The following is a 26796-nucleotide window of genomic DNA, read 5'->3' on the forward strand; positions in this document are numbered from 1 at the left end:
GATGAGGGAATTTCTCTGCTATAATTTGCTCCAGCTTACCTTCTGCCCCTCTCTCTCTCTTTCCTCTTCTTCTGGGATCCCAATGATTCTTATACTGTTTTGCTTTATAGTATCACTTATCTCTCGAATTTTGCCCTCATGATCCAGTAGTTGTTTCTCTCTCTTTTTCTCAGCTTCTGTATTCTCCATCATTTTGCCTTCTATATCACTAATTCTCTCTTCTGCCTCATTTATCTTAGCAGTTATAGCCTCTATTTTTTATTGCATCTCATTTATAGTGTTTTTTATTTTGACTTGATTAGATTTTAGGTCTTTTATTTCTCCAGAGAGGGATTCTGTAGTGTCTTCAATATGCTTTTTTCAAGCCCAGCTAGTATCTTTATAATCATTATTCTGAACTCTAGTTCTGACATCTATGTCCATACTGATTAGGTCCCTGGCAGTCAGTACTGCTTCTTGTTCTCTTTTTTGAGGTGAGTTTTTCCGTCTTGTCATTCTTGCAGGAAGTGGTCGCTTTTCTATTTGTAGAGTTGCAGCTATTCTTTGCTTAGATCTGGTTGAGTTCACAGGTGTTCAGAATAGATTTGATAGCCATCTAGCTGAATTCCTGGGACCAGATGAAACTAAGGTCTCCTACTCCACCACCATCTTGGACTCTCCTTAGTCTTATTAAATTCTTAAAAGTAAAATGGTTGGGTCATATGATGGATGGGTGTTGAACTTTTTTAAAAGCTGCCAAACTGTCTTCCAAAGTGATTGCAACATTTTACATCTTTACTAGCAACCTGTGAATGCTCCACTTGCTCCACATCCTCCCCAACACTTGGTATGTCAGTCTTTTAGAATTTTGACATTCTAATAGGCAAGTAGTATGTCTTATTGTGGCTTTAATTTTCATTTCTGTAATGACTAATGATATTGAGTGTCTATTCATGTGTTTATTTGCTCTCCATCCATCTTTCTTGGTAAAGTGTTTGTTCAAAACTTACATCCATTTTTAAAATTGGGTTGTTTGCTTCTTTACTATCGAGTTTTGAGAATTCTTTATATATTCTAGATCCAAGTCCTTTTTCAAATATATGAATCAAAAATGTATTCTCCCATTGTGCAGTTTGTTCTTTCATTCTCTAAATAGTGTTCTCCCAAAGCTTACTGATGTTCTGTTCATTGTTTCTCCAGTTTTTTTTTTTTTCTGTTTGATTTTGGATAGTCTTCCTGTTCACTGTCTTTTACAATGTTGACCGTACCTTTAATACCACCCAGTTCACTTTATCTCAGACATAGTAATTCAGTATAGGTCTTTTCTATAACTTTCATGTCTCTACATGTTCAGTCTTTTCCTCTAGCATCTTGAACACAGAATACATTTACAATCACTGTTTTAATGTCCTTGTCTACTAATTTTATCGTGTAGATCAGTGTCAGTTGGTTGATTCTTCTCCTCATACCAGGTGAGTTCCTCCCCATGCCTTGGGTAGTTCTCTACCACACATGCTCCACTGCATAGTTAAAGGGACCATCTGTAGATCTCAGGAGTTCTCTCTCTCCACGAGTCTCCTTCCCACACACTGCCCTGCTAACTCTGCTTCCCTTGGTCTTCCCAGACTCCCAGCTTTGTCGCAAATCAGGGAGTCAACATGCCTCCACCTGGGTCCCCATCTGGTGCTGTGGCCCAGAGACTCACTCAGGCTATAAACGGGGGCAATTATAAGATTTCCCCCACTTGTGTCCTATCTCTCAGAAATCATGGTCCTTCCTTGCCTAAAAGTCCAATGTCTTGAGAACCATTGTTTTTTTGTTTGTCTTTTTTTAGTGTTTCAGGTGGGAGGGTAAATCTGGTCTCTGTTACATCATCTTGGCCAGAAGTTGAAATCACCAGAGTGTCTTTAGTCATAGAGCACCCTAACAGTGGCTGTCAAAACTCTCATTATTAGACATTAGGAAGCTAAAGAACTGCCCATATATTATCTATAGTTCATAGTTCGGGGTTTAAGGGATGTGATGTGCCATATTTGGTGTTGGGGTTGGGGACATGAATGCTGTTGAGGCAGAAGCTAGGTTGTAAGGGGAACTGAATGCCATGCAGGGAGCAGGGCCTATCCTGTGGTTGGTGGGGCAGGGACTGAAGAATCATTATAAGTCTAGGAATGGTATAGTCAGGCTAGAGAGCCTAATTAGTATTCACACATCCCTTTTTCCTGTATTTGGGTTATATTCATCTCCACCCCTAGCAGGGAGGTGGTGGAGGGTGAGGTGTTGAGCTTGCTGAACTCTGGACCATAGTCTGCTCCTATCTGTGTGACTCTGGACACATCAGTTCATCACTCTTGGGCCTCAGTTTCCACAGCTGTAAAATGAGAATCTGAATACATATCCACATGCACTGGCTGCAGGGAAGATTCAATGAGATGACATATGTCTGACCATGGACTGCAAGTGCCCAGCATAGTGCCTGGCACACGGCCCTCGGTGAAGATGAGCAATTACTAATCAAGAGACCTGAGGCTCAAGGAGGCTGTTTTGATGTGGTACCAGAGCCAGCAAGGAGCAGTAGTACTAAGCCTCCACCTCAGCTCTCTCATAGCTTGCCACATTTGTGATCCTTTAAAGCAAGACTTAATCCGGAAGATGTAATAATGATTGGTTGAGGCGAATCCCGACAGGGCCACAAAGATATACATAGTGGTGGCCACAGAGGATCCCCTGCCCTTGGGCATTCCCTGACCCAGCAGTTCCAGCCCAGCCTGATGCGACTCTTCTGAGCAATGCATTTTGGACGCCATTGGATTTCTGCCACACAGAGGGTTACATTTAACCAATTAGAATGAAGAGTCAGAGCTAGACTGTGGTGTGCAATGGTTTGTGGTTGTATGTCTTAATATGATGTTTGGGGCAAAACTAAACTGTAAGAGGCTCCATCACAAAATGAAAGCTTTTATTTGTGTATGTTCTCCCATGGTGCCAGCCCTTTTTACAGGCTGTTCTCGCAGCCCAAGGTGCAGTGTCCTGTTTATTCAATGTTTCCTGCATGTTTGATTATGGAGCAGGCACTCTTCCTTCAATTCTCAAAGACTATTAAACCTTTCTGGACTCCCCCAGACAGATGGTATATTCTTTCTGTTTAGATGCCTCTGCATTTTGCAAATACTGCCATTTTCATAATCGTCTTCTTTCCTTTTCTCTCTCTCTTTTTCTCTGTGTCTCCCGCTAGACTGCAAACCCTCTGTATCAGCAGAACTACACCTCCTTTGTTTACTGTGGTGCCTGTGGAACCAAGGTCAGGGCCTGGAACTGCCTGTGCTCAATACATATTTTTGGATAAATGAACGAATGCATGGACAATGGGAATATAAGGTGAAGTGATGTACATAAAGAGACTTGCACATAGTAGGACCTTTCTTTTTTTCATTTCCCTTCCTTGTATTAGCCCAAGCTTTTAGGGGCACGTGTGATCTTGCTTATCTCTCTCTATTTACCCTTATGTATTGTCACAGAACATTCTAGGGGCTCAGCAGATGCTGGCTGAATGAACGAACAAGTAAGCCTTATGCCTTAGTTGCTTTCTCTCTTGTAATGAAATGGTTGGATTAGATATCATATCACTCAACCAGTATTTCCTGAACCTCTGCCATGTGCCAGGCAGAGGCTGCATCAGTCATGGACAGTATCCTTAAAGAAGGCTACAGACTAATAGAATTCAGACAAGGACTGCAATGCAAGGTAGAAGGTGAGAGGCTGAAGATTGGGATGTGGCTGAGACTGATGGAGAGTGATAGAGACTAAACCCAGGCCTGTCCTGTAGGATGGGCCTGGTGCTAAGGGCTTGGTGTAGCCACAGCCGTGAAGAAAGATCCAGATCTCATCTCCTGCACACCTCACATCCAGAAATAACCCTTTTCTCATTTGTTTTCATTCTAGCACTCGATCTAACCCCTTTTGGAACACTTATTCCTTTTCTGGAGGGTTCATGGTGATAGTTAATCTTATGTGTCAACTTGATCAGGCCGCAAATTGCCCTGACATTTGGCCAGACAGTATCCTAGTCGTGTCTGGAAGGGTGTTTCTGGATGATACTAACATTTTCGAATTGGTTAACTGAGTAAAGCGAGCGAGCTCCCTAATATGGGTAGGCCTCATCTGGTCACTTGAACAAAAAGGAGGGAGCTCCTTCTGCCTGAGGGCTGAGCAGGGACTTCAGTCTTTGCCTGTCTTTAGACAAAAACTGGAATATCAACTCTTCTTGGTTCTCACGCCTCTAACTTATGGACTGGAACTTTGCCCTCAGCCCTCCTAGTGTTCAGGCATTCAGACTCAGACTGCAATGGCACCATTGGCTTTTCTGGGTCTCTAGCTTGCTGACTACAGGTCTTGGGATTTCTCAGCCTCTATAATTGCATGAGCAAATTCCTTATTATCGATTATCTCTCTATCTGTCTATCATCTATCTATCTATCATCTATCATCCGTAATATATATGTATTGAGAGGGATCTCCCTCTCTCATCTCTTACTGTTTCTGGTTTTCTGGGGAACCCTGACTAACACAGAAGGTGAGAAGCAACCTACACTTTCCTGAGCATGTCTGTAATAGGCACTGGTCCAGGTCCTTTATACCCATTAGCTTGTTCATTTCACGTAACATACTCTTGAGGGTGGATGTAATTTCCAGCTTACGGATGGGAGCACTGAGGCTCAGAGAGGTGAAGTAACATTCCCAAGGTCACACAACTAGCAAATGGCAAAATGGGTTTAAACTCTCCTTCCCGGGGCACCTGGGTAGTGCAGTTGGTAAAGCGTCGACTCTTGGGTTTTGGCTCAGGTCGTGACCTCACTGTCTTGAGACTAAGCCCCGCATCCAGGTCTGTGCTCAGCATGGAGTCTGCTTGAGATGCTCCCTCTCCCTCTCCCTACTCCCTACTGCACTCTTTCTCTCTCTAAAATAAATAAATAAATCTTGAAAAAAAAATCTCATTCCCTTTAGCATCATAGCCCATGCTATTTCTCCTCCACTCGACTACTTCCTTCCCTGCATGTTTTTTCTCTCTAGTAGATAGTAAGTTTTTTGTGGACAGAAACCCTTTCCAATGATTTTTTCCTCTCTTGTCCACCTTTAATTTTTATGCTTCACACAGTATCTGTCATAGGCGGTGAGGGTGAGGGTGACCTCAGGGATCAGGGAGTGATCTGTCTGGATCACGGGACTTCTCTGCAGGGCAGGACTTGAGGGACCATGGAGCCCTACCCATCCATCCTTCCCCCCTTGTTTCCAGTGTAGCTCCCTTCCTTCTCCATGCTGCTGTGAAGTATCATATGGTCATATACTCCCCGTGGTGATTCCTGGGCGTCCTCAAGTTTGCACTTTGAGAACTTTGAGAAGTTGAGAGTCACACTCCTAGGAAACGCTTGCCTGTGCCACCTGGACCTGGAGCCAGCTGGGGGGCAGGGCTGGGAGGACAGCAGGGGGGAGAAAGTGTGGCTGAAGAGGACAGGGAGACCCTGACAGCTTGCTGGGCCCCTGCTGGGTGAACTCTGGCTAAAAATAGAAGGACTACTAAGCTGAGTGTTTTTAATATGCACATTGAATTCATTTACTTAATGAAGAATTTTCCTGGAAAAGAGAGCTGAGCTGTCAGAACTGAGCTATTTTTGAGTACGATGTAAAAGAAAAACTCAAGAGAATTATTTGCTATTTGGATTAATACTTTTAAAATAGGTCACAATAAAAAGCAACACTATAGGGGCAGAAAGAAGATCAGTGTTCCTCAGGGGCTAGAGGTCGGGGCAAGGGACTGACTGGAAAGGGGCAGGAAGGAACTTTCTGGGGTGATGGTAGCATTTTCTATCTTACTGAGGCAGAAGTTACATGGCTGTTCATGGAACTGTTCATCCGAAATAAATGAATTTTACTGTATGCCAATTATACCTCAACAACCCTGATTTACCATGTCACAATGCTCCTGTCAAGGGAGAAAGGGAAGGAGTGGAGAATGAAAGTTTTTAAGCATTGACTTTGGGTGGAGTTCTCTGTAGCTTCTTTAGATAATTTATCTTGTTATAAAACCAAGGAGAGTTAGAGATGATTATCTGCCTTTTGCAGATGAAACAGCTGAGATTGGGAGAGCCCAAGTTAATTGCCCCAGGTCACACGTAAGCTCCTACTGGACCTCATGAGGAGGTTTCAGAATTCCATAGTGACTTTCCTCCATCTCCCCGGATGTTCGGATGTTTGGAGAGATGGAGCCGAGAAGTCTGGGAATAGACAGAACTGAGTTTGTGCTCCTTACATTAAATGCTTCAGACAGCTCTATGCTCTTTCTCCAAAATGTTCCTCCATTCTGTATTCTTTGGCTGTTTCTGGCTGCATCTGGGAAAAGGTCTTAATAAGGTGCTAATGGTCTTTAACAGCTTTATTTAGTACCCTTGGCCCTTCATTTTTATCAAGTGTGCTTGACTTTGGGCAGACATTGAAATCTGAAATGGGGTGGGGTACACTCCATAGAGCCTGCCATCATTCTTGAACCCCATTCCCGTGGCTGACATCATTAATCAATCATGATACTCTGAACTCTGACTTGCTCTTGCAATCCTTCGTGACACAGTCTTCTGAGCGGTAATTACTAACCCATCTGAACTGGCCCTCAAAATCAAAAGGCTATTTGTCATTATACCTGTGTTTGCGAGGCCTAATGTAAGCGCATTTATACATTGCAGGTGAAATCTTATCCTTTCCTCTCCTCAAACCTGGAAGCCAGAGAAAAGTTGACATGTGGATCTAGTGGCAAAAGTAGAAAAAGCATGGATTAGACAGAGTTGGATTTGGATATCAGCTGTGTACAGCCTCCCCCCATGCCTCCCCCAACATTCATTGTCTTCATCTTTGAGAAGGGATGATAATAATAGCTATCCAAAGATGTCATGGTGAGCTTGAAATCCTATGAGATCACTCATAGGCAACAAAACTCACCATGTCCTCGGCCCTGTGCTAAAGACTATTACATGCATTATCTTGTTCAACCGTTACAGCAAAGTTAGGCATAAGAAACTTTTCAATCTGCATTAGCTAGATAATACTCTATTTGTTCAGGTCACACATTAAAGAGTGAGGTTGCAAAGTGACCTCAGGTCTGACTCCGGAACTCATATTGTCCATCGCAAGCTACACTGCGTCTCGTTCCTGGCACAGGGCCGGCAGTCTTTGGGATGCCACATCCCTTATTGCAGGGCTGAGTTGACTGGCGAGGACTCAGACAGGAACTGGTTCATATGTCAGACTGGTACAAGCACTGAAGAGAGGAAGATGGCATCAGCAGTGGGGATTTCTGGGAGTGGTGGGAGGTACCAGTACCATTTTTGGGATCCTGCTAGTCTATATGGGGCCTTTGTACAAGTTAGAAAAGAAGTGCCTTATCTGGGCTGAATAATTACGAAAGTCACTCCTTCTGGGAAGGCACAGTTCATTCAGAGGCAAAGCTTAGAGCATTTGGATGAAAAAAAAAATGGGGTCCCTTCCTCTGGGTGGAGGAAATAGTACCAGGTGGCATCTCAGCAGACACTTAGTCTCTTGACTGGTGTCTTTGTGCAGTACATAACCTGTACAACAATATAAAGTGACTGTATCTTGACACTTGGGAAAGGCAGTCTTAGGGGCTTGGAAGCAGGTAAAAGGTGAATGTCCCAATAGGTAATTTTGTCAGGCAGGTCACATCATTGGCCTGAATCAGAATTGGAATCCAGCTCTGAATGATTCCAAAGCCAGACTGACTGATGATAAGAATTACTGGGGTCGGGGTGGGAGCGTCTTAGTAAAAACACAGATTATCAGCCCCTTCGCCTGAATAATATGACTTGGTAAATCTGGGATGGCGAATTCTTCTGATGGGAAAAGTTTAGGAATTACTACTTGATCCCATGCTCCTCACACCATATTGCAACTGTCTCTCTTAGCTGCCATGGTAACCATCTGGCCTGTTGGCCTGTCTCTTAAGGGCAGGGCCTCGTCTACATCCATAGCACGTTGAGCAAGGTCTGGCACAGACAATGAATAAAAGTCAATCAACAGAGAAACCATGCATCAACTGAGGGGCTTCACAGTCCAGAGAATTCTGGCTTACTCATTGTGCTATTTATTACTCTCTGCCAAGGTAACTTCACCTCCATGTCTATATTCTTTCCCTGCTTCCTCCCTTCTTCCTACTCCCCTAACCACCATCTGTTTCTCAACCTAACTCCTCAGGACAGAACCCATCATTCTGGGAGACCCTTTCAGACTTATCTAGAGCATGGCCACACCTCCTTCTGGGCCTGGGTGCTGCTTATAACGCATTGCGTGTGGTTGCACATCTTTAGCTCTCCTTTCCTGCTGGATAAAAACGAATGGTCTTAACAGTATGATTTCTGAAGTATCTTTTAACCCTGACATGCTGGAATCCTCTGCTTGGAATCTAAAATTTCTGGTAAGTTCTGTAAGATGGGAAGGCTTTATCTGAGGCCTTTGTATTGGCATCATAGAGCCTGCTGGTTGCAGCCCAGGTGATGAGCAGCTGTAGTCTGGGACTTTCCTGAGATCTGCTTTGCTGGTGGGAAAGCTTTCTGTCACAGGCATGCTCCGGCAGGTTCTGGCCACCCCCATGGGCAACTCAGTAAATACTGGCCACTGACGGATACCTTGGAAGGGAAGCCAATTAGATGCATGAGGGGCCCTGGAAAACATGGCCATTCAAAGGCGGGTGGCTGTGCTGAGTAGGTTTCCAAGTGCACTTACTCTCCGGAGGCTTTGAATAGCGAGTTCCATCGGAAAATCACAAGTGTCTGCTTCCAAGGGAATGGCTTCTAGTAATAATAATAATAAAAAGGGGCTTTGAAGGCTTCTTGGAAATCAGCTTCTATAAAATAGTGTTTTGAGAAACTGAGTTGCAAGCCAAGCAGAAACATGGATTGAAATTCTCCCTTTGCATACTCGTTCTTTTAAAATATTTTATTTTTAAATATGAAAATAATGTGTGCATATGATTAAAGAATCCAAACAGTACAGAAGAGTACAAAATACAAAGCAGAAGTCTCCCTTCCCCCTGTCTCCTCATCTCCCATCCCACAAGGTAACTATTTCCTTTTTGTGCCTGCGATTACTCTGTGAGTTTATAAAAATTCAAAAAAAAATTAATTGTGGTAAAATGCCCATAACATAAAATTTGCCATTTTAACCATTTGTAAGTGTATAGTTCAGTGGCATTGAGTACACTCACATGGTTGTACAGCCATCACCCCCTTGTGTTTCTACATTTTTCGTCTTCCCCAAATGAAACTCTGTACTCCTTAAACAATACCTCCCCATTCTGTCTACCTCTGCCCTCCAGCAACAGCCCTTTACTTCCTGACTCCATCCATCTGTCTGCTCTAGGTAGGGGGAGTCATGCAATGTTTGTCCTTTTGTGACGGGCTCATTTCCCTTACCATAAACAAGTTCTTTTTGACTGTTTTCATTTCAGGCTGGTCACTGCTGTAACTAATTCATATGCTTGTATGGTGTTACTTAATCTCTCAAACTTAAATAGTATTTATTGATTCCTGCAATGAAAGATTTAGGTCATTGCTCCACTTGCAGAATCCTTTCTCACTCTCCATCTCTTGTGCTATTATTTTCAGTTCTTTAAGTTATTTTTAATATTTCAAGTAAGTGGCCCTCTCTGCTGAATCCCAGACTCTTACTTCCAACTACCTGCTTGATATCTCCGCCTAGATGTCTAACAGACATCTCAGACTTGAAATGTCCCCAGAGAAATCCATGGCCTTGGGCTCCAACCCTCCCTGCCCCCCAACCTGCTCCCCTCCAGTCTCGCCCACCACTCTTTGCAGTGGTTCAGTCCCCAAATCTTATTATCACCCCCTTTTCCTCATTCCTTTTTGACAGTGTATACAATTTAACATAAAAACTGGTGGTTGCCAGAGGGGAGGGGGTAGGGGTGGATGGGTGAACTGGTGAAGGGGATTAAGAGGTACAAACTTCCAGTGATAAAATAGGTAACTCAGGAGGATGAGAAGTACAGCATTGGGAATATAGTCCATAATACAGTGAAAACTCTGTATGGTGACAGTAACTACACTTATCTTGGTGAGCATCTTGTAATGTATATAATTGTCAAATCACTATGTGGAATCCCTGAAACTCATTGAATATCAGATGTCAACTTCTGGATTAGTTCCACTGTTTCTTGCATCATCTTTATTTCTATTTCTTAGCTTCCTTTTTCATTTTGCTAGAGTTTATTCCCAGTAATTGTGTTCAGAAGAGGAGTGTGGGAGGTAACTTTACAGTTTCCTGTTGTTGCTGTAACATATCACTAAAACTTCATGGCTTAAAACAACACAAGTTTATTATCTTAACACTTCTGTAGGTTAGATGTCTGACCTAGGTCTCACTAGGCTAAAATCAAAATATGGGCAGAGCTCGATTCCTTTCTGGAGACACTCAGGGAAAATCTGCTTCCTTGCCTTTTCTGGCTTCTAGAGGTCTCTTGCATCCTTCGGCTCCTGGCCTCATTCCTCTGTCTTCAAAACCAGCAATGTGACATCCCTCTGACCATTCACGTCTCCCTCTGACCGCAAAGGAAAAGGTTTCCCACTTTTAATGACCCATGGCAGGGTCCTTAATTTTGTTCATATCTTCAAGTCCATGTAAGGTAACATACTCATTGGTTTCTGGAATTAGGATGTGACACCTTTGGGGGAAGTCATTCTTTGCCTATTACATAATCTTTTGGAGTCCCCCCAAATCCTGTAAATTCTTAAATTAGCTTCACACTGCTTATAAAGTTCTAGATTCAAAAGCATGTTCCTTCATAACTTCAGAGACACTCTTCCATGTCATCTGGGTCAATAATTGTTGACACAGAATCTGAGTGCAGTCTGATCCTTTGTCCTTTTCAGGCACATTTACTGCCAAATCCCCTGGCATCTTTTAGGATTGTCTTGCTGAAATTTCACCAGTTCCTGACTGAGAGTGGGTTTTCATTTTGTTTGTTTGCTTTGTTTACACCTGTCATGCTTCACACTGAAATGATCCTTTCAACCTCTGAAGACTCGAATCTCTATTTTAGGGACAAGGAATATGGTTTTTTTTTTCCTTCCTATTTTTTTCTTTGATATCTGCACCACCCCGTGGCTTTCACTAATATCGCCATATCTGAGACTCCTATTAAAGGAATTCTGAGCCTTCTGGACTTGTTCTCCATTTAGTCTAACTTGCAATTTTCTCATATTTCCCTCCTCCTCATCTTCAGGTACCTGTGCCATGGGATCTCCTTGACTTCATCTCCTGGAGGACTCATTTGGTCTCTAGCCATGACCATCCTATCATCTGGCCCCACTGCTGAATTTTTTGCATGTCGATGAACATAGTTCACATTGATTGCCTGCCTCTTTCTCATGGCGACAGTAACTTGGGTTCCTGCTGAAATGTATCTTGAAAATTCTCTTCTGTTTCTTCCTTATTTCTGTTGCATCCAGGGTCCATTGCCTGCATTTTTTCAGGCTTGGGATTTCTCTCTCTTATCAGTTTTCTTCAAATATTGACCCAGCTGGCTTACTTTTATTTGTGACTCTTGCCTGATAGCATAGGCAGCTGACTGACATGGTTTCCCTTAGTGATCCAGGCCCACTTATCCAAAAGGCCTTTCCTCTGGGTGGGAGGGCTGACAGAGAGCTCTGTGTAGATGAGCAGGTCCTCTTTGGATGGCAGGCTTGTCCTTATGGTACATGCCAGGGAGTAGAACAGTTTGCTTGAGCTCCCACAATTTCCACAGTGAAAAGGAGTGCACCGTGGGGTTGGAGCACTGCAACACAATTTCTTCCTAGATGGAGCATCTTTCTTGTTTTTCTTCAGCTCAAGATGGGCTTGTAGCTTTGCCCTGAACTCTTCTCTGCCCCCATCCCCAACCCTCATGCAGACTCTGGGCCCTCCCCAGGTTACCTTGATTCCTTCATGATGGCCATCCCATAGCCCTTTCTGGCTCCCCAGGCCTGCTCACTCCTTTCCCAAGGCCTTTTTAGGGCTCTACCAGGTTACACTGGGTCACACACTCACTGCAGTCTTCTGTCTGTGTCTCCCACTGACCTCTTGTGCTCTAGCTTATGCCACCGTGATTCCATTTGCTTTCCAGATTTGTGCGTGGATTGCACCCACTTTTTTTTTTTTGTCTGTTTGTTCATCAGTACTGCCAGGGATTTATGTATTCTATTTTGTACATCTTTGTTAGCTGTTCAATGGGGTCTTGTCTGGGAGCATGTCCAGTCTGCCATCTTGAACCATAAACCTGAAATTCTAAAAGTTCAAACGCAATTCAAACATAAAGGAAATAGCTTACTTATGTCATCTCCTCTTAGAAGTATTTTTCTCCCCTCTCTCCCAACCCAGATTGTTCAGGTCCTCTCTTTGGGACTCTACTTAGAGTACCTGTGTTTCCTTCTACCACATCACATCCTATTATTATTTGCCTCTGTGTATTGGCTGTGCCTCCAGGCTGTAGGGTCTTTGAGTACAGGATACCTGCTCATATCTAGATGCCCAGGGCTATACACATGGTAGACAATCAGTGAATATTTACATTCACACCTACTCTATGAACATGGGAATCCAAGGTGCTGCAATATGGCTGTAGCTTTCGAGGAATTCAAAGCATAGTGGGGACAACAGACATGTGCTCTGATAGCTCTAAGACAGTATAAACAGAGTGGATGCCAAGGGTGTGGGGCCACAGGCAGGAAAGCAGATAACTGTGCTTGGGGATGGAGAGAAGTCAGGAAAGGCCTTAAAAGGAGATTATATTTATGTTAGTTTTGAAGAGCACACAGGGGCTCTTAGGTAGTTCCAGGCATATTAAAGCATTCCAGAAGTAAAACAGCAGTTCATAGTTAATTATGGCTGGGGTACAAAGTGTAAGGGGGGGCAGTGGCAAAGGAGGAATCTGAAGAGATAGACATAGGGCAGAACATGCCCAGTGTCAGCAGTGAAGGGGGGCATTTTGTACTTGATCCTGAGGGGAGCCACTGGGGGCTTTTAAGCAAGGAGTAGTATGGTCATATTGGCATATTGTAAAGATGTTGACTGCAGTAGAGGGGATGGACAGGCAGAGTCCTACAGATTTGGGACTTGATTGCAATAGTCTAAGGGAGAAGTGATGAGATTTTGACCAAGGGAGCAAAAGCTGGGATAAAGTTTAAGAGATGGGTTTGGGGAATGGCAGGAGGACAGAAATGTGGGCTTTGGTGATTATTTGATGTGAAGGACTGAGGAGAAGGGAAGAGGCAAGCTTCTGGAGGCCCTTCCGGTGGTGGGGCTCTAGGATCCAGTGACCTCAGGAAAGGATGTGAACGCTTTTGGTTTTTGGTAAATCTCAAGTGAAAGGCAAAGAGACTGTGGCAGCTTACGAGAGGGAATGAGGGAAAGGCGTGTCTTCCGTTCTGGCTTTGACAGCCAGGCTCCCTGTTTTCTTCCCAGGAAACCGACTGGGAGTGGGATGTCCTCGTGAGGTACATGAGATCAGCTTCTTGTCAAGTTTGGATTAATTTTTAAAATGGGATTAGCATCCAACTGAAATGGATGTCAACTGCTTGGAATGCATCTTTGGATCCGAGTGATTTTGATATGAACCAAATGGGATCGCCTAGTAAAGTTTTTGTTTATGCGGAACTATCTTGATATCTCAACCCCGCCCCAAATTTAACTCTCAGGAACCCTCCAGAGAAAGAAATACATGTCCCTTGTTTGGCCTTTCTGCATCTCTACCTCTTTTTTTCTTTTCTTTCTTTCTTTCTTTTTTTTTTTTAAACATACTCTTTAGCTCTTCTTAATCATGACAACACAACTTGAAAGCATTTGGGAAAAGTGAGGGAATAGGTCTTACCATATACGAGCACTTTCTGGGTATTAGGCATGTCCACTAATTATACTGTGTGGACCTGCACAACCACATTAAACATAAGAATCATGATCCCCGTTTGACAGCTATAGAAATTAGTCCTTAAAGGGGTCTTCAAGTTAGTAAATGGCAGAGGAGATTCAAATACAGTGCCATCTGATGTATGAAGTACCTACCAGGGCCCAGCATTATACCTGCATTACTCCATCTAATCCTCACAGCCATGGAAAAGGGTAGAGACTTAGGGAGGCCTAATAAAAAGAGGCTTAGCAAGATTAAATAACCTCTCCAAGGTCACTCACCAGGGAGACCTGTGATTTTGTTTTCCTTCTTTATTTGTAGGCCAAAGGTACGCATTATATGTCTAAGAGGTGTTAAGAGGCATGTGGGCAATATAATATGTCATTGCAGGAAAACTCCCCATGATGCTATTCAGATAAAGAGAGAACCTCTTTCGAAAGCTCTGTTTTCTTGGTGGCCATTCCCAAAGCCTTTAGTGATGGGGAAGGTGGAGGCGAGTAACACGTTCCAGGCCCTGGATTGGACCATTCTATATTCCACACATAATTCCAATACCTCAATGGCCCTTTGAGGTGGGTCTAATGATTCTTGTTTCCTAGATGAAGGAACCAAAGTCTAGAAAGGTTAGGTAAAGGTTAAGTTACCCACAAGTTTTCTACCCAGGTCCAGCTGACCCAAAGCCACAGGTTTTCGGGATAGTGGGATAGTGCTAACCCACCTGGAGGGCAGTTATTTCGAGAACCGTGTAAGAAGGAAGAAAGTGATCAGGACGCGAGACCTGCCATTGTTATTTCACTTGGCCTATTAAGTTCCCCTAGGTAGGTGGTGAATAAATGCCCTTTGATGAAAACTGCAGATAATGCTAAATCAGGCCCTCCGTAAACATGAGTAACCATAAGAGCAATACAAATGACCCCAGATGAAGGAGGTTAGAAGTGCAGGCAGGAAATGATAAAACGAGATAGATTACCACAAGGGAAATTCTGAATTAAAACATGTGGGTCGGCCGATGGGACTAACATAAGCTACCTTTCAGTAGCTCGGAGCTCTGCATTTGGAAGGGCAGCAGTGGTTACCGTATCCAGCTCCTTCATCTACAGATGAGGAAACTCAGACTCAGACAGGAGGTGGAGATTAGCCAAGGCCACAGTCAAATTAATGGCAGACCTGGGATAAGCCCCATGTCTCCTGTCTCGTAATTGGCTTGTCCTTTCATTATGACCCATGGGCATTGGAGTCAGAGGTACTTAAACCTCACTCTGCCATGTAGATGCTGTGTGTCTTCAGGCATGTCAAGCAGGCATGAACCTGCTTGAAACTCACTTTTCGTATCTGGAAAAGTGGTAAAGTGATACATTCCTTAGGGTTATTTTGGGAAATGAGTGAAATGACTGATACCTGACATAAAGAGGCTCAAGAAAGATGAAGTCGCTCTTTTATTTGCAGCAGAGAAATGTCGTACGGGCAATAGCTATGGGGCGGGGTGTGTTGTCTCCATTACAGCCCGCGGGAATGGATGCTGGAGTCTCTTCCAGGAAGATGGGCACAGGATGCTTTGGGAACAAGTAATGCCATCCAGCTGCACTCAACAGTGTCTTCAAATGAATCCATCAAAAATGTATCACAGAGCACCTATTACATGCAAGGTAGACTTTGTCCCACCTCGTGGGATGCAGGACAGTGGAGCAGAACGATGCCCCCAGACCAGAGGTAGCAGAGCTGTGGGAGGAGGAGCTGGGGTGTAAAAGGATGCAGACATTGTCTATAACCCTCCCCTGGCCAGAGGTGGAGGAGGAAGAGTATTCATCTTCTACAAAGTTGGAAGCTTTGCTTATTACATTGACTCTACTGAATTGAGATTTTACTTAAGGATTTTTAAAAACTAGTTTACTTATTATTCTTTTTTAGTAATCTCTACACCCAACATGGGGCTCAAACTGATGACCCCAAGATCAAGAATCACATGCTCCTCCGACTGAGCCAGCCAGGTGCCCCTTACTTAAGGATCTTAAGTGACTACCAAACTTTTGATTATCTAAGAGTAAACAAGGAAGTCAGGGGCCTGCCTCAGCTTTCATCTGGAATATAGGAAGGACTCCCCCAGTGAGCAGGTGAGAGACCTAGAAAGTTCCTTCTTTGATGGTATCTCTTGAGTCCCCCATGTGCGCTGGTCATGTTTGCATATTTGATTTATTGGGCTGTACTCTTTACATTGGCTTGTTTGATTTCTTACTAGATGGTGAGTTCTTTGATGCAATCAGACTGATGGTGGTAAAACTAGTGCCAAGTACACAGTAGTCCTCAGTACCCATTGTGGACAGAGATGCATAGAGGAAAAGTTACATGGGTGGGTAGTAGGGCGGACTTCTTCCCAGATGCTGACTTTTCTATTGAGTTGTCCAGCTGTCATCCATTCAGCAAGGCTTGCTGAGTGCCTCTTTTGTCATTCCCCACAGAGTCTTTTCTCTTGGGTCATGAGCGAGTGTGACACCATGCTAACCATCTCACCTTCGGGACTCACGATGAACACACTTTTATTTTCTCATCTTGTATCATTATTTGTCTTTGTGAGCTTCTCTCTGAGGGCTAGGACAGCATTGTTCACATCTCTGAATCCCTAGCACAGGAGCCGGCACCTCGAAGCTGCTGGATAACAGCAGAACAAAGGGCTGAACAGAGCAAATCTGAAATCCTTGTGACACTCTCGAGGTCAAATCTACTGAACCAGGAAGACAGCCCCAAGACAGCCCTGATATTTTGGAATGTAGATTATGTGGGGGTTAGATTAGGAGCTGCTGTGACTCAGAAGGAGGGGTCTGGATTCCAGAACCCCCCAGCTACCTGGGAAGTATATGATTTTTTCTAAGACCTGGTTTTGAGAATAATAATGAGGGCAGTAATACTCATCATAAATGGCATATGGTAAGGTATCTAGTAAAAGGATCTCTAGTTTGGTGCCTTGTAAATAACAGGCTCTTTCTCTCCCTCTCCATTTATGTATATAATTCATATATATATAAATACATAATATATAAAATTTATATATTTAGTACTAATATAATACATTATATGTATTTATAAATTATATATTTTTATAATTGATAATTATACATAATTATATATTTATACATATATATTTAACTTACATAATTTATCTGGATAAACTATATATAAAGTATATATTTATAATTTATAATTATGTATAATTTTTTAGACCCTCTTTCTCTTTATCCTCCATCCTTGAAACCCAAGCAGCATCTGGGTGCAGGAGTCATAGAAATGCACGATTAAGGATTTGATCATGTTGGAGAAGAGCTGAAATCAAATAACATGATCTGATATGTGGTGCTCAGAACATGGAAATCAGAGGGAGAATATTTGGGTTTGGGTTGGAGCCCTATCCCTGTCACGTATCAACTCACAACCTCGGCAAGAAAATGACCTTTCTGAGCTTCTTTTCATTTACCTTTCAAAGAAGTCAGTAAGATGCCTGGACCCTTCTTGAGGGCAAAATCTGTGTCTTACTCATCTCCATGTTCTTAGCAGCTATCAAAGCAGCTGGTGTACAGTCATAATACGCTATACATAATAATAAATAACTCTTTTCTAAACATTTGAATGGATTCGCTTAATCCTTATAGCAACACAAGGAGGTGTGGTACTCTTAAATTTTTGTAAATCCTTGGGGAATGGAATTTCACTCATGCTTCAGTAAACCAAATCAAAAGTGACAATGTAGCAACACTAATGTGTGACTTCAAGTTCCACAAAAATATAAGGTAGAAATCGTTCTATTTCTCTACTTTGGTGTAGGGGACATGCTGTTCAGGCTTATCATAAAAAAGGGAGGGGATCATTTAAAGAGATTTTTCAAACATTGCCCTTTGTGCGATGGCATTTACCCTTTGCGTACAGCTCTTTGAGGAAGATACAGTTATCTCATTTTAAAGATTTGGAAACTGAAGCTCAGAATAATTAGGTGCCTAGTGACTTGCTCAGTGGTTGTGCAACTATTCTGTGGAAAAGTTATGATCCAGATCTAAGTGGGCTGTCTGCAAAGCCCAGGCACTTGGAGAAATGGCTAGGTAAGGGGAGAGGGGGAAATGCAGAGGAAAAAAGGAGGTGTCCGATGAGTTTGCAGGGGGTTAAAACAGGTGAAAAGCATCGAAAGAAGAACTGAAGCCTTGCACCCCACCCCCCAAACATTCAGATGTTTTTGTCATTCTGACTGTCAGAAGTGGATGTCCCTGAAGTACCTCTGTTCCCAGGGCAAGGCCAGCTATAAGCCTGCTGGGAACTGCACAGGATAAGGAGAGTGTTATTTCCAGAGAAATCGGAGAGGCTAAGCGGACGTCAGGTGTTGAGAGGTGTGTCCATGGGCTCTTTCACATGTGAACACCATGCTCCCTCTGGTTGGGTTATTCTTTTTACTCTTTTCCCACATGCTGGGGGAGGCAGCGTGGCACTGGAGGACCTGGGGTTAGAATTTAGGTAGAAGCCCCCGGGATGGGTGCTTGCTCCAACTTGCTTCAGTGTTCTGCCCAAGTCCTCCCCTCGCCATCTCAACCAGCAGGAGCAGCCTGGGGCGGCTGATATGGGAAAACCCTTCCCGTTCTAGACTCGAGGGTCTGAATTTACTGGTTTTTTCCTCTTACTTTCCATATCCTAGGGAGGGTGCTTCAGTTCTAACTTGGGGAGAGGACAGGCATGACAGACTAATATTTCTAAAGCTTACATTTCATTATGTCACTTCCATACTTAGCCCACTTGCATGGTACTTTTGTAGGTTTCCCAATTAAGGTGCCCACTTGTTCTAAATACATCAGATTATGCTAATTAATTACGTGGTGTGTGTGTGTGTGTGTGTGTGTGTGTGTGTGTGCGCGCGTGTGACGGGGAGGGGGTTACCTAACAAGGTAGAGTCCCTGTGATTCAAGTTCACCCGAAACTAACTGAAATCTTGAACAAGTTATTAACCTCTCTAGGCTTTGGTTTCATGCTCTGATAAAGAGAGTCCGAACAGTGCCTACCTGATAAGGTTGTTCTGCGTGGTGAGTCCATTTCTGTAAGGCATCTAGAAGAGTGCTGGGCCACAGTGAGCACTCTGTGATAGAAGTTATTTTTTTGAATTCTCACCAGCTCTCTCATTTTACACAGGAGAAAACGAACGCTGCGTAAGTTTAAGTAACTTGCTCAAGGTCCTACGATAAGCACTTGCTGGGAAGAAGGGTGAGAATTTGAGAATATTATGATTGTATCTCAACCTGGGACCTGGAAATGCCTGGGTTGTGCCCTGCTGTTCACTGCCCCTTCCTAACTGTGCTCAGTTTCTGCCTTGTACCTGAGGCCCATGGTTGAAGAAGGAAGCAGAGCATACATGTGCTGTGGCCCTTGAGGCACAGCTCCCAGCCCAAGAATAGCATGCTCCATGAATAGCCTTGGACCAGACCGATGCATCCTCCCAGGAGCCAGGAGACTGGTGCGCAGAGGGGTGGACGCATGGGGAAAGTGTGGTCTGTCCTCAACAGCAGTTGTATTTGAACTGCATCTTGGCTGTGTTTAAGGCCATTCCTACACTGTCCCCATCCAAACTCCTCAACCTCATCTCCATGCTGTTTGTACTCAAGCCTCATCTGGATAGTCCGTGTCCTGGGTCCTCTATACACCAGTCTGCTCCAGCAGGAAACAGAGTGGCTTGACACCCCCCTCCCCATTTTCTAATCCTTCCTGTTGTGACCAACAAAATCCTGATTAAAATTTTCCATCTTATTGTTAATTTAGATTAAGTTTGAGCAAAGCATCACAATGTGTTGCTATCATTTCAACTGCAAAATCTTTCCCAGGGCACATTGAACTTAGATAAACAGTCACCACAAAATAAAACCAGCAGTAATTCAACCTGCATATGCAAATCTTTGCTATGGAATCAAACAAGAAAAAAATGTGTGGAATAATCAAAGTTTTTTTGTGGAAATTAGATCTGCATTATTTGATATGAGGAACCAGTTTTGGTAGAAATTGTAGCCACAAAATAAAATTCATAATGACCCAAGCTGTAATTAATAAAATGGGATAGAGACCATAAACTGATTCAGGGAATCAAATCTATATAGGATTGGAATGAAAATTTCATTTTGAAGAACATAAAAGTGCAATTAGAGAATTAAACAGAATCTACCTATAGTACAACAGTGACGTAAGTGTCTGTAACCATAACTATGGCCCATCGGGGGGGGGGTAGGGGGAGTCAGGACATCTGAGGAATCAGAAGAACAAAATCAACATCTTAGGGGTCAAAATGAATTCCACGTAGCCCAGCACAGTGGCCTGTGTGACGATGACACATTCCTCTAGAAGCTAAGACAGTCCTGGCTGGGTGTACTGTTTTACATCCTAATGAGATGGTCATGCAGCTCTTAATGAATTTACCCTTTGCTGCCTGGGATGACCTGTAGTTTCTGAAATGATCAAGGTCTTTTTCAGTGCTATTAACAACGAACGAATGGAGTGCAAACACAAGAGGAACATAGATTTTGCTCTGTGCTTCAGCTCCTGTAGAGCATCTGAAGCCATTTTCCTGGGCACTGTATACTTTAGGGGCCAGAGCAAGTAGCTTCAACAACTGATGTTAAAAAGTACCTAAATCTTGGGGCGCCTGGGTGGCTCAGTCGGTTAAGCATCTAACTTTTGATTACAGCCCAGGTCATGATCTCAGGGTTGTGGGATCAAGCCCTGCGTCGTCGGGCTCTGTGCTCAGCATGGGGTCCACTTGAGATTCTCTCTCTCCCTCCCTCCCCGTGTGTGCATGCTCTCTCTCTCTAAAATAAATAAATATATCTTTTTTAAAAAGTACCTAAATCTCACTTTAAAAAGGGGGAAAAAGTACCTAAATTACATGTGTATGTGTGTGTGTGTGTGTGTGTGTGTGTGTGTGTGTGTGTGTGTGTATCTGGAAAACACTTCCTTTGAATGTCCTTTCGTGACTTTAGTCATTTCCCAGTCATTGACTAAGTGGGACACTGGATGGTTAGATATGGTTCCTGCCTCCCAAGAAGGCAAGACACAGTCATTCACACATACATAGCACAGTGTGCTCAGTCTAATAATAGACTACCTTATATGCCGAGGATATGGTAATCAGTTTTGCTAGATAAGTGTCGGAGGAGGTAACACTTAAGTAAAATCATCAAAGTCCAAGGAATGAACGCTTCTAGTTGGATACACAACATGGATAATGTGGTGGGGAAAGTCTTTCAGGTGGCTGGGGGTTGGCAGATGGAGAACAGGATCTGGAGGTGAGGGCTCATGGGAATTGTGGTGGTGACCCCTGCCTCTTCTTTCCAGATCCGAGTGAGCTCCTGTGTCCTTTCTAGCCCTGAGGTTCAGGCATGGGTGCTCTCCCCAGTTGGATATCCACTGGTTCCCATAGAGCTAATGGGTATTTTGAGATGTTGCAGAGCTGTCTGAATAGCCTCTAAGGGTCATGGAGTGATTTTGGTTTGAACTTAAGGCACACATGGGTGTCGATCACGTTCATTCCATGACTATCTAGTGGCTCGAAAGCTGCTGGTAAGGGGTCTGGGGTCAGGAGGACATGGACTTAACTCAGACCTCAGGCTAGTGGTCTTCAGTCTGAGGTCTATGCCTTTGAGGTGCCTAAAGACTTTTCAAGAAAGGTGCAGGCCTGGATGGTTTTAGGGGAATCAGTTTCTAGCACCTCAACTTCTGTATATGTTCTTTACTACCATTGATCTCGCCAACAGCTTTCCTGCTGGCAAATTCTCCTTCCTTTCCCACAGCCCCATTCATCATCTCCCTCCTTCGCCGTCTTTTAAACACCTATTGCTTTATGGTTTCAGGAAACGAAATCAATTTTAAAAATTTACACACACACTTCACAGAAGTACTGGATGATCACTAAATGACTAGGTTCTAGCATAAGAATCTAATACGTTAGAATAAAATCCTGTGGGAGACGTGACCTAGAAACAGGAGTTCAAGAAATTTCTCGAAAAGGAAAAAGAATAATGTACAATTGCCAACTGTTACAGAAGAGCTTGTTTGTACATTTTTCAAACGGATTGTGGTGGGTTTTAAGTAACTGGTATTCAGACCAAATAGGGTACATGCAAAAGAGCAGTGTAACAGTTTTATTTTAAAATGTCAATATTTACAACATGTTGTTTAAAGTTTTGATGAAAAACCTCAGATGTCAACTTAAAATGTGTGAGGGGGTACAGAGGTTTTACAAAACTGTTTGAAGGGTACATGAGGAAAAATGTGCAGACTCTGTTCTGTTGAGCCTGCCTGGCAAGGCATTCCTGGCCTGGGGACTGGATTCTCTTCTTTGGCCCAGCATCCATCCCACACACTATCCATTACCCTCAAGAGCTGGATCCATTAGCCGGGACCCAGGGTCCCATTCAGGGTCCCTTCCCCAGCCTCCTTCCTGCGGATTTGTCACCACATTCTCAGGAGACTTCACACACAAAAGCCTTCATTCTGTACATTTTCTCCCATTATTATGTTCAGTGGCCCATTAGAAAGAGATTAACCCCTTTGAATAGAACCCAAACCCTTAGCCACACAGCCTTTAGGTAAGAAAAGCCACCCCTTTGGCAATAAAACTAGAATAGCCTTGAATACCTCTTTGAAGAGAGAAGGGATGTGTTACCCTTCTGTGTCCCCCTCCAGGTTGGAGAGCAGAGCTGTCACTGAGGGACAGCTGGCAGGCATGACCTTGCAGATGCACATGGAGGCTGAAGTTGGGTGGAGAAGTAGAGTACTCGTTTCTCCTGATGCCACCCACCAGTTGGGAGCCATGAGACCGTGGGCAAAGTCCTCACCCTCTCTGAGTCACAGACTCACATCTGTAAGGTGAGATCCTAATGTGATCCTCTTACGGTTTTTATAAAGATTATATGAGATATATATGAAAGTGCCTAGCCTAGAGTGGGAAATGCAGGAGGCAGCCCATGCATAATTATTCTGAGCATGGACTCCTAAGTGCAATTCCTTTTACCGCATATGAGGACAGAAAGGTGAAGAGGGTGACAGTCCATCTTTGTGAAGTTATCATGCTCCTGAGAGAGGCAGGCCAGGGGAGCAGGCAGGGAGAGTGGGGCAGCAGGGGACACTTACGAGGACAGAGGGGAATGTGGGCTAAATGACAGGATATATGGAGGACTGCAATCTGGTGTTGGGGTTGGGCCTGTAACATGTAAGTGAAGAACTGAAGGCCAAGAAGGAGTTGAGTGAGCACAGAAGGGGAAATACCACTGTGGGTACAGGGGAGGTCCCATGCAAAGGCCTGGAGGCAGAGATCTTGGGCTGGGTTTGGATGTGGGTACCTCAGTCAGGCCAGAGAGGGAGGAAGGGGCTGTGTGCTATGCTAAGAGGCTGAGACTTACTCCCTTAAGGAGGAGCCCCTGTGGGGGGTTCAGGCGGGGGCAGGGGGCAGGGGGGAGGAGGCACATTGGTCTGGGAATGCCCTGGTCTGATTTGCGGTTTAGAAATCTCCCGCTGTAGTGAGGAGCAGATAGTGGGTGTCCATCTGGAGATCAGGGAGACCAGTCCTTCTTCTAGTCCATGAGCCTGTTAAGTACACAGAGAATGTTTGCTATACCTCTGTAAATTCAGGGCCCAGGAGCGTGCCCATCACGAGTAAGAGTTTGATGCCAGTTGTTGAATGAACTGGTCAGTGACTCAGCAAACGTATTTCTCCCAATTTTATACTGGCAAAAATGACTGCTGAACATAGTTGCTCATCAGTGCCCACTTCACTTGTCCCTTCAGTGCTTTCTGCAGATTCACGCCTGCAGACGAGGCAGCCTGCAAAGCGATTAAGCTGCCTGCTGGTTAGCGCAGGAATTGCCCTAAGCATCCCTCCCCATGTCCATCTGGACTCTGAAATTTCTGTCTCACCACTGTCCCGCTCCCTGGCTTATTTGTCCTCATACCTTCCTTGCTAAGGCCTGTTCTGTGTGACATCTCTCTTTCATCCTGTGATTTACCTGTCTTCCAACCTGGTGTTCTCACAAGGTGCTTTTCTCTTCGCCAGAGGCCCCTCCCACTTGCCAGTCAGCAGGCAACAGGAACCCGACAGTCTGATGAAACGCCAGCCCAGAGGGCAACAACAGATCTCCCTTTTCAGTTCAGCTAGCATGCTGGCCCTATCATAGGTACAGGGTGATTTCCTTGAAGCTTTGTGCAATTTTGAGAGTTAGGACCCCCCCCCCCCCCGACCTATTCCACTTTGGGGAATTTTCTCTAGGACTTGCTTCACAAGGCTGAACCGTGGGGCTTGTAATTATACTGCAGGACAGCAGGAAAGCAGCGAAGGAGGGGAAATCAATGAAAAGGATTCTTATCATAAACCCCTTCTCTAATTTGGGGAAACAGAAATCTCTGCATGTTTTCTCAATAAGCACTTCATCAGAAGCCTTCTTATCCTGACAGGCTTCACTCTTTCATAAACACAGCAAGAATAACCTCTGGACGCTGGCCTACCAGCATCAAGTATGAAAATGTGAATTCCACAGGTCACTGTTTTTGCAGCCGCCAGATGTGGATGAAAGGGGAAGGGTGTTTTATTGTGTTTTCTCAAGAAACAGAGAAAGGTCTGTCCTGAGATGGGCCTGCTTCCCTCCCACACAAGTGGCCACCATGTGGCCAGAGGACAACTAGCTAATTTGCAAGATTAAGCTTTTCCAAATATTTAGAATTGGTCTATTCTGTCTTCAGCTAATAAAATGGATTTCTGCTCCAAAATGGATTTAGGAAGCAGACACAAGAGCTCCTAAGGGCTTGTTGGCAAGTTACCTGTTAACAGGGTCCATCTGTCAAATGGAGGTGCAATGGGTAGGCCCTACATGGATCTCCTGCTTGTCCTCCCAAGGACGCCTACGTTCATGCAGAAGTTCTCCAGAGAACAGATGGAAGCCAGTGCCAGCTGATGCTGAGAGATGCCCTGGACATAAGCTTCTGCCCTTGGTCACAGACTCATCCCCTATAGTGCATAAAGAATAAGCATACATTAAAAAACAAATGTATGCCCCAAATGAGAACTCTACATTAATTGCAAATATCTTTATTCAAGTAAATGTTTCATTCGCTAATTTAATGTTGAGTGTTTACAGTGTGCCAGAGACTTGAGGTACCAGGGAAACAGTTTATTTGGGGATACGGAGTTATAAACATCTATAATATAAAATATTCTAAAACATAAGCTGTAAAGGGAACTTTGGAGAAGAAGACCCAGAGTCTGTCTGGGGGCGAGGGCAGGGAGTTTCACAGTGGAAGTAGCCCTTGAATGGAGCCTTAAAGAAGGAGTAGGAGGTTTCCAATGGGGGAAGTGTGCTCAGGACAAAAGAATAGACCCTTCATGGAAAATGCTGTGCTCGGGGAATGACATGCGTTCATGTGGCTGGCTTGTGAAGTAGGAGGAAAGGGAGAGGTGACCCTGAGGAAGTGAGGAGGAAGGCAAGGGCCAGGTCACCAGGGGCATTAGTCATGCCAATGCATTTATATTTGGCTCTGTAAGCAATGGGGACAGAGTGGGGCCCCGAAGAAAGTTGACTAAGAGAGAGCAAAGTGGTCACGTCATAGTGCAGGAGATGGTTGGGAGGTGAGTGAGACAATACATATTCAGTCCAGATGGTGAAGCATACTTGCTGATCATTAACTATAATAAAGGGTAATGAGCTTTAATAGGGTGAGATGGGGCTCTTCTCTTTGCCCTTCAGATATGCTCTCCACCCTTCTCCACCATGCTCGGTACTCTAGGATGCTGACCTGTATGCATTCAATCAGTGGGTTTTCTAGTTCCTGGGTTTAGTTGGGTTCTGCTAATGGAAGCCTGGGCAGGAGATGGGAAAGAGAAAGAAGAATAAAGTCAAGGTATTATTCTCCAGGGGTGACATTGGGCTGATTTTGTGCCTTGAGAGAAGTCCACAGCTCCTCTCCATGCGACCCTTTCCTGCTGAGGTCCAGTAACCTCTCTCTGTCTTCACTCCTTCAGACATAGAGATGTTAAAAGCCTTGCTGGCCCACGGGCACTGTGCCAAATTCTATTTCTTAGAATTTCCCTACATCCTGCCCACAGCTTCTTAAAAGAATCCCTTTATTAAATACTTCTGAATTATCCAAATATGAGCGGGTCATCTGTTCTGTGCTGGGACTCTGTACCAGGTGGCCCAGCAGTGGAGTGGGCAGAGCAGTTTGGTTCTGCCTGGAGAAGGGAGGGAAGAACCAAGAAGCCTTCAGTGGAGAGGTGGTGTTTGAGCCCTGTCTTAACCCATGAGCTTGAGTTGTCCAGGCATCAAGCGTGTGAAAGGCATTCTGGAGGAATAGAGTACACAGATGAACAGCAGAATGCAGGAACTGGGTGTACGTGGGGAGCCACGGATGGGAGGGTGCCTGCAAAGTGAGGTGAGATGCTGCAGACGAGGGGCAAAGATAAAGTAGGTCAGAGGAGAAGAACCTGGAACATCAGCTTAGGAGTTGTCCCCCAGGAAAGGGGCAAGAATGGTGGCAGCACCAGGAACTGAATTAGAGGAGGGAGATGGAAGGATCTGGGAGTGTTTAGCTTAGAGAAAAGACTTGGGAGCATGATCATTGTCTTCAGATATGTGAAGGATTTGGATAACCATATGGCAATATGGATTGTGAGTTCATATTTTTTGGCCCAGTAATTCTGTGTCTAGGAATTTAGCTGAAGGAAATAATCCAAAATGCAGACAAAAATGTTCGTAGCCACATTATTTATAATAGTTAAGAATTGGAAACAAACTAAATGCCCAGTAAAAAGAGAGTTGTTAAATAAATTATGGCAGATCTTTACAATATGTGGTTGTTAAAGTGTA

This window comes from Eumetopias jubatus, unplaced genomic scaffold (assembly GCF_037043125.1).
Source record: "Eumetopias jubatus isolate StellerSeaLion01/CBP00866 unplaced genomic scaffold, mEumJub1_p1.0 scaffold_4, whole genome shotgun sequence".
Taxonomy (NCBI): Eukaryota; Metazoa; Chordata; class Mammalia; order Carnivora; family Otariidae; genus Eumetopias; species Eumetopias jubatus.